The sequence below is a fragment of the Marmota flaviventris genome, chromosome 5 (assembly GCF_047511675.1).
Source record: "Marmota flaviventris isolate mMarFla1 chromosome 5, mMarFla1.hap1, whole genome shotgun sequence".
NCBI classification, from domain to species: Eukaryota; Metazoa; Chordata; class Mammalia; order Rodentia; family Sciuridae; genus Marmota; species Marmota flaviventris.
Window position 1 is genome coordinate 99,495,419 of NC_092502.1, and position 12,575 is coordinate 99,507,993.

The 12,575-nt window shown below is 34.3% G+C and overlaps 1 protein-coding gene across 3 annotated transcripts in view; it reads right to left on the reverse strand.

Moving 5' to 3' along the window:
• The window catches only part of Xrcc4 (X-ray repair cross complementing 4), a 269,838-nt gene extending 257,270 nt beyond the window's left edge, over positions 1 to 12,568 (reverse strand). The window contains exon 1 of one of the 3 annotated variants that reach the window (XM_071612442.1): positions 12,387 to 12,565. The gene's annotated coding sequence lies outside the window, so the exon portion shown is untranslated. Of the gene's footprint in view, positions 1 to 12,386 lie in introns of all 3 variants that reach the window. The other 2 variants (XM_027927925.3, XM_071612441.1) reach the window with 2 other exon arrangements.
• Positions 12,569 to 12,575: the final 7 nt, after the last annotated feature.

Sequence of the window (12,575 nt, forward strand, 5' to 3'; positions counted from 1 at the left end):
TTAGGGGGTGTATAACACAGAGAAGACATCAGGAAAACCATGCTCAGACAGACTCTGCCAGCTCTTTATTTCAAATAGGCCCTGAGCATACTGTATGTATGCATACTGATTTACTAAGCAGGAAGCACAGAGTTTGTAGGCAGTACTCTTTGAAATGGAACTTTAATAGCTTCGGAATTCCAGTACCAGTCTATTGGAATCCCTTGTTTTGGTCTTTACAACATTTGAATGAACTGTTGGATCTCAAAAATCAATACCCCAAAGTATGGCACTTTGGCATGCTATGTACTTTTAAACTGAAGGATATTGGAAGAACTTGAGAAGTTAATTTTCTTTCTCCTTCCCTTCTTTCTCTGCTTTCCTTTCTCCCCAAAGGCAGGCCACTGAAACTAGAATTCTTTTTTCCAATACAGGTTACAGAAACTAGAACCTCTATGCCCCTCAAGTCATCCACAAAAACTTCAAAATATTACTCTAAGCTTCCTCCTCCTTTCTGTGTAAGAGCTGGCCAGAAAGAAATTGTCTAACTGATCCTGCCCCATACCTTGGAGGAAGGAAAGCTAAACTAGAGACCAAGAAAAATCTAGGCAGACAGACCTTAGATAATAACCTTATCTAATAACTTAGATAATAACCTTTGGTCTTATCATTTATATGCATATATTGCTTTTCAAAGTATACAGTCCAATAGTTCCTATACTAATGGAAAGAACTAATGGAATCCCAAACAAAAACATCCTTACCACGGATGTTTTAATTATGAGGTCAAAATGAGAACACTTAAATACAGCAGGTTGAAAAGGGGTGGATGCAAATCTAGCCTACCAAATATACTGCATAGAAGGAAAGTTCAACCCTGGAGAGACTCTATATAAATCTCATAACTGACCTCACTTTCTGACTCTCAGCCTTCTCTGCAAATTTTCTCACTTTACTACATAGGAAATGGACTACTAACTCTTAACTTTCAATGTTTTCCATTCTGCTTAACCTATGGAAAAACTTATAAAATGTACAACACAGATCTCAACCTTGAGCTGATGTAGAACCTAGAATTTCCCATATTGGGACTTCAAATATTATAGGCATAGTTCTTTACATAAGGTTATTATAATTTATCCCCACTTATATGTTTTATTTTATTCTAACAATGGAATTTTCATACCATACAGTCTAATAGTTCCTATGCTAATGGAAAGGACTAATGTAATCACAAACAAAAATATTTTTTCAAATCTTTATATGGCTCAAGAAACTACAGGAACTCCTAAATTAATGTTTTTCAAAACTAAAAAGGTGAAGAATTACTTAAGTAATTATTGATGTATGGCCAATAAATATGTCAATAAATTTAAGTATTTTCCTCCCCTTCTCCGACTACTTTTCTTTCCTGATAAAAGTTCTTGAAACCAAACTTGCAACATAAATAGAAAGAACTCATAACCCATTAATTTAAATGTTTCTCTGATAAAATTCATAAAATTCTCTCTACAACATTACCTATTAAATAGACATGCTAAAAAAATTCAATACGATTTGATCACAACTGCTGGGGCAGGAGAAATGCAAGTTCAAAGCCAGCATCAGCAGTTTAGCAAGGCCCTAAGTAACTTCATGAAACCTCGTCTCAAAATAAAAATATAAAAAGGGCTGGGGACATGGCTCAGTGGCTAAGGGACCCTAGGTTCAATCCCGGGGGAGAGGGGGGAGGTGTGTGTGGGTGTGTGTGAGAGAGAAATTGCTTGCACTTAATTTTTTCTTAAAATCAAAATGCATGAAAAATTAATATAACAAAAAATTCAATATGAGCCACTTCATATGTATCCTCAGTCATAGCATGTAATACTCATAATAATCATAGCATGTAATACTCAAACTACAGATACTAGAAGCAGTAAGAATACTGATATTTTCCATAATTCCCACCTTGTAACATATAATTAGAATCATGTAATCTTATATTTTTGATCCAACCAATATGAATCAAATACGTATTATCTAGTCCCTGGCACATAATCAATAAATGGCCCTAACTCAAATGGCTGAATTCATTTAACTCATGCATTTAATCTGTACTAATACTTTTCCTTTTCACTGCCTTAAAAAAAACACAGGCTCTCAACTAGATAAATCATTGTTAGCTATTACTAAGTACTGGTCACACAATGACATGAGTGCCATGGTCCATGTCCCACAGCATTTTGGCTTGGAAGTGTGCTCATTCACTCAAGATTTAAAAAGAAATTGCTGATTTTGCCACCAAATGCAGATTTTTTCCTCATTGTAGCAACAAAGCTTTGAATGACTCTCACCTCTGCTATTCTCAGCCCACAGACCTTGAACAGACTTACTCTGGCACCAGGTTCTAGGGACAGAACAGAGACACAAACTAAACCAACATTCTGTTCTATTAAATATAGGATCAGTGATAATTCAGACAGGCACAGGATTCCAGTTATGAACAACTAAGTCCAACAAAGCTCAATTGCAAGGTTTCTTTCTACATTATAAAGGACATAGATTCTTCCCTACTTATTTGATGTTATGATGTTGTGAGCCTAGAGCATTTTTTTTTTTTTTTTTTTGGTACCAGGGATTGAACTCAGGGGCCCTTGGCCACTGAGCCACATCCTCATTCCTATTTTTTTTATTTTGTATTTTATTTAGAGATAGGGTCTCACTGAGTAACTTAATGCCTCGCTGTTGCTAAGGCTGACTTTGAACTCACAATCCTCCTGCCTCAGACTCCCAAGCTACTGAGATTACACGCACGCGCCACTATGGATCCTAGAGCTTTTGAGAACAAAATTGACATATTAGAAAACTGAATTGAGAGATAGGCAATAGCTCAGACCTGATTTCAGCTTCATCAGAACACAAACCTTACCATGGATGTTTTAATTATGAGGCCAAGGAATTCAATTTTGCTTAAGCTTCTTTGTGTCATCAGGTTTTGACATTAGACATCAATATAAATCCTCACTATTATTCATTAATTATGTGGACTTCAGCAAATTAGTCAATTCTATCTCAATTATCTCACAGTACCTACAAAAATGTTATTAAATAAGTAAAATACATATTGTTAGCAGTATAAGTTGTACACTTTGGGAAACACTACATTAAATTCATATTTAACAAGTGAAAAGTTTTTCATTTTCAGCTTACTATACTTACAGTCATATCAAATCTAAACCACCTGAGATTTTGAAAACACTGGCAATTTTGTTATCACTACAGAATAAATACTGGTAATAATAGGAGGTTCAAGGAGACCATTGAGAACATTTTGGCTAAGGCTCTAATAATTCCAAAAAAAAATCATAAGTATCTATTTAAACACAGATATAAATCTAGGGTACATGGTGAAAAGGATTTTCCAAATTTTTAAGTCACCAATTAATAAGTCTAATATTTTCACTGTAAAACTCAATACCTTATCTCAGAATACTGGCAAATTCTCTGAAAGGAGCTAGTCAATTTACATTTTAAAACTGTAATTTTTTTTCGATATTTGACCAATAAAACTGACAGTCTTTTATTAACCTATAAGCACATTTGTTTTTTCATGTATGTTATCATTTATAGAAACAAATGTAGATTCTGACAGATTATATTATCTCAATTATATTTTTCTTCCTTTTTTTCATCTCTTATTTTTTTGTTAAGGTATTGGTGATTGAACTGAGGAATATATGTCAATAAATACTGACATATTTAATGGCCATACATCTGCAACTGAGCTACATCTCCAACCCGTCTTTTTAAACATTTTTTTGAGGTATTAGTAATTGAACCCAGAGCTTCATACAACAAGTGCTATGCCACTGAGCTGCATTTCCAACACCCCATACCTTTTATTTTTTATTTTAAGACAGGGTCTCGCTAAGTTGCAAAAGTTGGTCTCTGCAATCCTCTGCCTCAGCCTCTGGACATGCTGGGATTACAGGCATATGCCACCATGCCCAGTTTCAAGTTATTTTTCATTCATTCTTCACAATACAAATGTAACATCATAATGTGGTTAAGTGATTAAATAACTATGTAAAAGCCATCAGAAAAGAAGCAATGAGAGTAAAAGTCCTGATACCCAAGTTGTATGATAGACTATTTTAGGACTGTCATTCAAAGAATGTTAAGTTTAACCATCTTCAAGAAACTTGCAAAACAGATGTACAATTGTTGGTGTGATTCCAATGACTTCATATGAAAGCTACAAATGTTTAAATTTGCATCTAATTGTTTTTTTGTTAAATTACAACAATACTCAAATGAAAGTTAACAATGTTCATCTGTGATATTCAACCAAACATACCAACTTTACTATTTCTTCCATAGACTTTCTTCTAATATATAGTTGTCAGATAATGAGAAACAAGACAGATTTCCTCATCATATCTAAACTTCAGAAATTTATGTTTTCTCTGTTGCTAAAGTTCTCAGAGCACAAACTTTTGGTTCTCAAAAGCAATATCTAAGTCATAATTTCAGCCAATTTCTCTATAAGAACAATGTTTAAAAAATCAGAAATTGGTTCCTAAACACAATGTCAAGGCAAGATTTCTTAATTCAATTTACAGATAAGTATCACAGCAAAACTAATTTACAAAGTTATAAATAACTGTGCTGTCATTTTTTAAAAACACTTAAGATAACTCACAAACTATATAGTAAAAGCATCTACTAATAAATTGACAAACATCATAAACTTTTAAACTTCATTTTTTTAAATGTAGTCAAATATAATCCTATTTTCTCTGAGCAGCTGTTCATTTGGACATGTTCTTTATTTATTGATACACTGTGTTCAATGCTAGGGTCACATTTCTTAAACAGGAACTTCCAAATTCTATGACAAACATTGACACATCTCAGTATGTCAATATTTATACTGTCAGGACTTTGATAAGTTTCTTCAACAATGACTGTACTTTACTTCTTAGCAGTCACTCATTTCTATTTCAATTGATCAAAGTCTTTATCCAATAAACTTTTTGTTCACTGCTCAGATAAAAATCACAAGTAACCTAATAGCATTCTCTTACACAAGGTAGAATGCAATTTCAACATTGTGGTCACTTCTGTTGGGTTAGAAAAGCTCTGTAAGTGGCACACAAATTCAGAATACAATAATGTCCTCCAAGTAATATTTGTTTTTGATTACTTAATCCCAAGTCTTATCATCACTTCAGTCCTATTAAGGTATGGTTAAGGCTGAAGCTGTTTCAAGATTCGTAGAAATTAAACTATATCCTATTTTGTTAGTCGTAAAGGCTAGGTGAAGATATAATACACAGGCGAAGGAGTCTTGGTGAGTTAATTATTTTAAATTAAAGGAACTTAGGAAACAGCAAATGATGTAAGAGGCTTTCCTTTGATATCTCCTTGTCTGCTTAGAATCTGGAATCTGAATGAAGAAAACAATTACCTTTGGTTCTTTCTGCAAGTTTCCATTAACTAAACTCGTATCACAGGAAGAGAGACTGAAGTCTGTCAACACACCTGGACTGACTTTTTCACACACCATTGTGTTCTATCTGGGTCCTAAAAAGGTTCACTAATAAATCACTGTGTGACTTACAGGCGAGAGACTTTATCCCAGGCCATCATATGTACTCCAAACCCACCCAGTCCCCCTAAAAAAAAATCATTTACTGTTCTGACTTTCCCTATTCTCCCTCTTCACTATAGAAAAAGGGATATATAAGTTTCTGAGTATTGGGGACTGTTGAATAATCAAACTGATATAATTTCCCCTTACTATGAATGTTTCCCTTTGGCATTTTAATAAATTTGTATGCCTTTTCTCCTTTTTAATCTTTTGTCAGTTTGTAACAGCAAACCTTCAGAGGGCAAAGGAGAAATGTCCCTTTGTCCTTCTGCTGGTTTATAGGCTGCAGTAATGATAATGATATCCAGAGGGCACAGTCTGAATTCAGCACAAATAATAGTTATGAAGTCTGGTTCATTATCCAAGATTAAAGAGTGTTTTAAATGAGAAATTTTACCTAATTTTTGTGCTGAGTGTCAAAAATTACATTAACAAACTAATCAACCTTGAGTGCAAATGTCTGAATCAATCTTAAGAGCAAATGTCCATATCACTAGGATAAAATTTCTGAAAAGTCTTACAAGCACCTTGGGATTTCCTAATAGTACAGAAACAAATCTATGATATAGTTAGTGGTAGTAATGGCATCTAACAAAAACATGAATGACTAATAAGCAATTTGAAATTCTATCATGGATTTCTTCTATTTGGCAAAACAAGTCTTTTAACAGTTTAGTTTTCTCCAAAAGAATCAAATGTCATCAACATGAAAAATCTGGTGATGGCAACTAAAGCCAATGCTTTAGGAAAAAAAACACAAGATCACTTTCTCACCTGTGATGACTGGTTCACAAATGACAAAGGGGCAAATTGACCAGGGCAATAAAATGTAATATCTACCTCCTACCTGTATAAAAAGATCTCTATCCCTTACTTTAATGGCAGCCATCTTTTTTGTAGGAAACAAGTTAGAGAGCAAATAAAGCATTGACTTTATACTCAGAAGATCCAGTTTGAAATCAGAACTTGACTGCTTCTTAGTTGAGTATCCTTGATCATGCAATTAATGTATTAAAGCATTCATTGTCTACCATAGTAAGACATTCCCAGTTCTCTAATGAAATAGAAACACCTAAATAAAAACATAATATAAGCTTGTGAAGTGCAGAGGCCAGGTGAAAGTGCCTCTGAAAAGTAGTGCTTGAGCCAGTCTGACATTTTAAGGACAGTTTCCTTAACTTAGATCTAATATTACTCTTAAACGAGAAATGGATAGGTAAAAGTGCTTAGGGGTAAAAGAAAAATAAGGAAGGGCACTCTCTAGTCTGAGTGAACAAAGGCTTAGAGGCAAAAAATGATATAGAGTCGGATACAGTGGCCAACACATGTAATCCCAGCAAATCAGGAGGATGAGGCAGGAAGAGTGCAAATTCGAGTACAACCTCCGCGACTCAGTGAGACTCTCAGCAACTTAATGAGATCCTGTCTCAAAATTTAAAAAAATAAAATAAAGATCTGGGGATTTATCTGAGGATAAAGTGCCACTGGGTTAAACCCCCAATACCAAAGGGAAAAAAAAGAATCAAAAAACTATAACAGAATGATACATAAAAACAAATAATTGAGTGCTTTTAGGCTACAAATCAGGAATTATAAATTTGAATACTCAGTCAAGTTTATTCAGATAGCCAAAACCTACTGAATATTTCTGTACTTCACAAAAATACTTTGATCTTGGCCTAAGAAAGCAATACAGATAAAACTCTCTACCTTCATGGATTTTATATATTAATAGAAGAGAAATAATTAAATATACATATAATAAATATGCAAAGTACATAGTATACTCGTAAAAGAAGAAAAAACAGGTTCAAGACTGAGTACAGAGGCAGGGTGAGGATTATTTCAAACCTGAAAATTTAAATAGGTTGAGATAGGCTTTGTTGAAAAAATAATATCTTAGCAAATGGATAAAAGATGAAGAAATTGCCTGTGTAGACATCTAAGAAAAAACATCCTGAGTAAGGAAAGCAGCCAAAACACAGGTAATGAAATAGAAGTAGGCCTAGTGCATTTAAGAAAAAGGGTGGCCAGTATGGTTAGGAAAAAGTAATGGAGGGAGCAAATTCAAAGACATGAGAGTAGAGATCAGATCATGTGTTCCTGTAGACCAATATACAGAAGTTGGCTCTTACCATTGGTCAAACCAGAACTTATTAAGATTTTTAGACAAAGAAGTAAAGTTACCTTCTTTTTTAAAAAATAAACTTTATTTGGGGATCATTCTGAATTTACAGCAAAGTTACAGACTTCCCATGTACCTCTCATCCAATTTCCCTAATTGTACCTGCTTATATTACCACGGTAAATAAATCAAAACCAGAAAACACTGATACATTGCTATTAACTATACTCCAGACTTTATTTGGATTTCAAGAGTTTTTTCATTAATGTTCTTTTTCTGTTAATCTAGGGTAACACATTATCTTTAGAGTCCTATACCTTAATGCAATTTTTAACATATGTAAAAAGTATCATTCTGGCTAGTCTATGAGAATAACCTGTACGACTGAATAAAGCAGCATTACTATAACCCAAGAAAGAAATGTTAGTTGCTAATGACAGAAGTTCAAGCTCAAGATGATCAGGGCACTAATGACTGCAATAGTAGTAAACTGTTGAATTCATGATATATTTTGTAAAGGAAGCCAAAAAATTTGCAGATGGAATTTGATAGAATATAAAAGAAAGGCGTCAAGGATAACTTCAGAGCAACTGATTGTATAGGCATGTCATCAACTGAAGTCAGAAAGAGGACAAATTTGGAGAGAAGAGTTCATTTGGGACATCTAAAATCTTATAAATATACAAATGGTGATGCAGAGGTAGACAACTGGACTGGATATACAATTCTAGAGTTCAGAAAGAGAAGAAACTAAGGATATGAATATGGAAACCTCGGATAAACAGATGATTAAGTCAAAATACTTGATATCATTATGACAAGGAAGGAAAGAGGAAAAGAAAGGAACCAAAGATTGAGCTCCAGAATACTTCAACATAAAATGTCTGGACAAATAGAAAATTCAGCATAGCAGACAGAAAGAGCAACCAGAGAGGTAGGAAAAAAAAAAAAAAAAAAAGAAAGAAAGAAATATGGTCCTGGAAATCAAGCAAAGTAAGCATATCATGGAGGAGCAATAAACTGTGTCCAAAGTTACTGACAAGTCAATTATAGTGATGACCGAAAATGACCAACACCCAGATCACTGGTGACACTAATAAGAGAATCTTGTGGCAGCATAGAAGAAATAGCCATGTAAGAGTGAGCTTTAAGAAAAGAAAAGAAAAAGAGAAATTGGGACATGGAGCATAAAGAACGCTTTCAAGAATTTTTGTTATAGAAAAGATCAAACAAATGTGTAGAAAATAGAAAGATAATAAAAGAAGCATATCTTCCGCTTCACCCTTCTTATTACTAGGAATTGAACCCAGGGCTTCCTGCATATCAGGCAAGTGCTCCAGCACTAAGCTACATACCTATCTTTTTTTTCTATTTAATTTTGAGATAGGGTATTGCTAAGCAACTTGGGATCCTCCTGCCTTAACCTCCAACTAGCCTGAACTACAATTGTACCTCAGCAAGCCTTGCAAGGCAAAAACAGCATTTCTTTTTGTTTAATTATTTTTTCTAGTTGTAGATGGACACAATATCTTTGTTTTTATTTATTTATTTATTTTTAATGTGGTGCTGAGGATTGAACTCAGTGACTCACGCATGCAAGGCAAGCACTGAACCACTGAGCTACAACCCCAGCCCCTCCCAAAAAAAAGCATTTCTTAAGGTTAAAAAAAAAAAAAATGGGTTCAGAAAAAAACAAAACTTTTATAGGCATTTTTACAGGTGGTAATCCAAAAGCCATGGGGGGAAAGGATGAAAAGGGGTTGTGGGACTCAAAGACAAATACTCCAACACAAAGAACCTCAACTTAGGCTATGGAGTCTACTGGAGGATCAGAGAAAGCAAACAAATCACTGTCACTTAATATATGTGAATATTAAGAAAGAAAAAAGATAACTAATGTAAAAGGAAAGTATTAACACTACTATTAATACAAGATACAAGGACTGTGATTATGGTTCATTGTTAGAACACTCACCTAGCATGTGTGAGATACTGGATTTGAACCTCAGCATCACATAAATAAATAATTAAATAAAGGTATTGTGTCTATCTACGACTAAAAATATTTTAAAAAATACAAGATACAAAATAAAAAGAAAAAAGGTTAACAAAGTGGTCTAGTGGTATAAAAGCTATAATAATTTAATTCAAAGCCCTTTTATTATGTGCCTAACATAATAATAATGCAAATCAATCATCTTCCAAACTTATTCCTCAATTCAGGGGGCTTTTATTTCTGTCAAGAATTAAGCCACTCACACAATAATAACTAACACTTAGGCCTGGGCATGGAGCTCAGAGGTAGAGAGCATCCCTAGCATGAGCAAGATCCAGAGTTCCAACCTCAGTAGTATAAAAATAATAAATAAAAGGATAACCAAAATGTCCTGTGTGTTTACTGTTTGACAAATGTTTGGCTAGATTATTTCATTTGTATTAACTCATTTAATCCTCACAACTCTGAGGAAGCATGTGACCATCTCCATAGAAAAATAAAAATATATACTATTTTTACATACAATCCTGGGGAAACCATGAAACCAAAGTTGAATATACTCTTCGAGATGCAGGAGAGAGGATTTTTGAGCAGGGGAATGACAAAGTCAAATTTTCTTCATAGTAAGAAAATGATCCAAGATGATTTGAAAATAGAATCCATAGCAGTACTACCAAAAGATTAGTTTGGGGCAACTGATACAAGCTAGTACTTAAAATAATTTTCAATAATGGAAACCAAAAGCAGGGTGTCGATTAACTTAATGATCATGCAGCTCAATTCCCACCTCCCAAAAGATATCCTCACATCAGATTAACTTTGTCGTATTCTTACATGAATACGATAAACATACACATGATCAGTTTCATCCACTGGCAATTCTGATCCTCTGTGGATAACTGGAAAATGATGTTCTCTATTATTTTGAAGCTGAGGTACATAAGAATCTATTGCCTAAAATTAATAGTAACCCATAAATATAACAAATCAATTGCAATCTCCAACAACTTCAGCTTCCTGGTGCTCTTTACAGGAAGCCTGAAGCATATAGCTTCATACAGAATTATCACTCTGAAGTGCCAAATGATCAAGATGATCATCTTCACATGAAAGCAAAAGCAGTTATAACATCTACAGACACATTTACTATTCTGGAAACCAAACTTGATCAGTTGCACAACATAATTTCCATAAATAAACTAACTTTGTTTAGTTTGAATGGTAAGTCATAATATAAGGCAATTCCAAGTGCAAGCATTAAGACTTGCTTTTTTAAAAAATATGTTTAGTTGTAGGAAGACACCATACCTTTAGTTTATTAATTTATTTTTATGTGGTGCTGAAGATGAACCCAGTGCCTCACACATGCTAGGCAAGCACTCTATCACTGAGCCACAATCCTAGCCCCAAGACTTGCTTTTGATTAGTGGAAGGTACCATGTATTTTTATAATTTCTTATTCCCATCTTCAACATCCCCAGTAAATTCTTTAAAGGAACAGACCATCTTTATTTTTCTGCTGCAATCTCATGGTACTATGAATAAAGAAGATATTCAGTAAATGTCTATTAATTTGAATATTTTACCAATTCTTTTGACTATTCCGTATAATGGATTTTAAAATCAAATTAGTCGTGGTTTAAACCCCCCCTCAAAAAAAACCCTTTGTGTATAGTAGCAAACAATAGTTATCAAAGAAGTAATCACATACAACAAAAAGGCAAATCTTCTAAACACGGTGTTGCCCTAAATACTAAAGAATCTTTTTATAGTTTGGCTGACACCTCAGGAGCTTCTTTACTCTTCATATTCACCGAGTACACAAAGAATTGATAACATTCTGAAAAGACCCCTATGGTGTCTAAAAAAAAAATTAACCACGCATTTGGAAACTAAGAATTGCAATAATTTTCTGATACACTAAGGGGATAAAGAGTGGAAAAACTCTGCCCCTGACTTCTGAAAAATTCCAAGAACAATGTAAACTTGAACATATCAAAGTACCTGCTTCTCCATCTATAAAACACAGAAAACAAATGTGGGCAAAATAAAGCCTCATCTAATGGAATTATCAAAATCTGAGGAAACTCAATAACACCATTATTGATAAAAACAAAGTTGATATGTAATTTATTTTGCTGGTTTACCATTTCTCTACAATACCTATCAATTACTGCACTCAGAAAAGTGCAATTCCTTACCAAGGTTATTACAGAAAAGTTCTTTCCGAAGAACATTTAGGACCTACTGACAGTCTACAAAAAAAAAAAAAAAAAAGAGGTTTGGAAACAAAAAAGGCAAGTGTTGGGGAAAATATAAACCTACTGAAAACAATCATCCGGATTCAAGTGCCCCCCTCATCCCACAACTAATACAGAGCATTTCAAAAGCACATTGCATTTCTAAAAATCACTCAGAGAAAAAGGGAAAAAATTAAAAGGGGACTCCAGTGCGGCAAGCCTTGTAGATGAGGCCTGGAGCCCTGGGATCCCCCAAAACCCACAAGCATTAGGTACAGGAGCTCACACAATGAAGAAGATTCGAGGAGGGGAAGGTTCGCGCAGTGTGTACTTTTAGAGGTAAATGTAAGAGAATTTTTAAAAATTAAAGAAAAAAGTAGGAAAGAAAAAAAGGTAAACAGAACAGAATATTACTTATTATTCAAAAGACCGCGGCCACTTCCGGACGCTAGCTCTGAGTGACTCCACTTCCGGTCTTCTAAGAAACGCCGGCGCCCACGGATAAGCCCCACAGCCAATGAGAGTCTCAGGTACTTCCGCAGCGCCTCATGATGTATCTAAGTCCCGCCTTTTCCGGTTAGGAAAAGCCTATCCTAGCGTCGG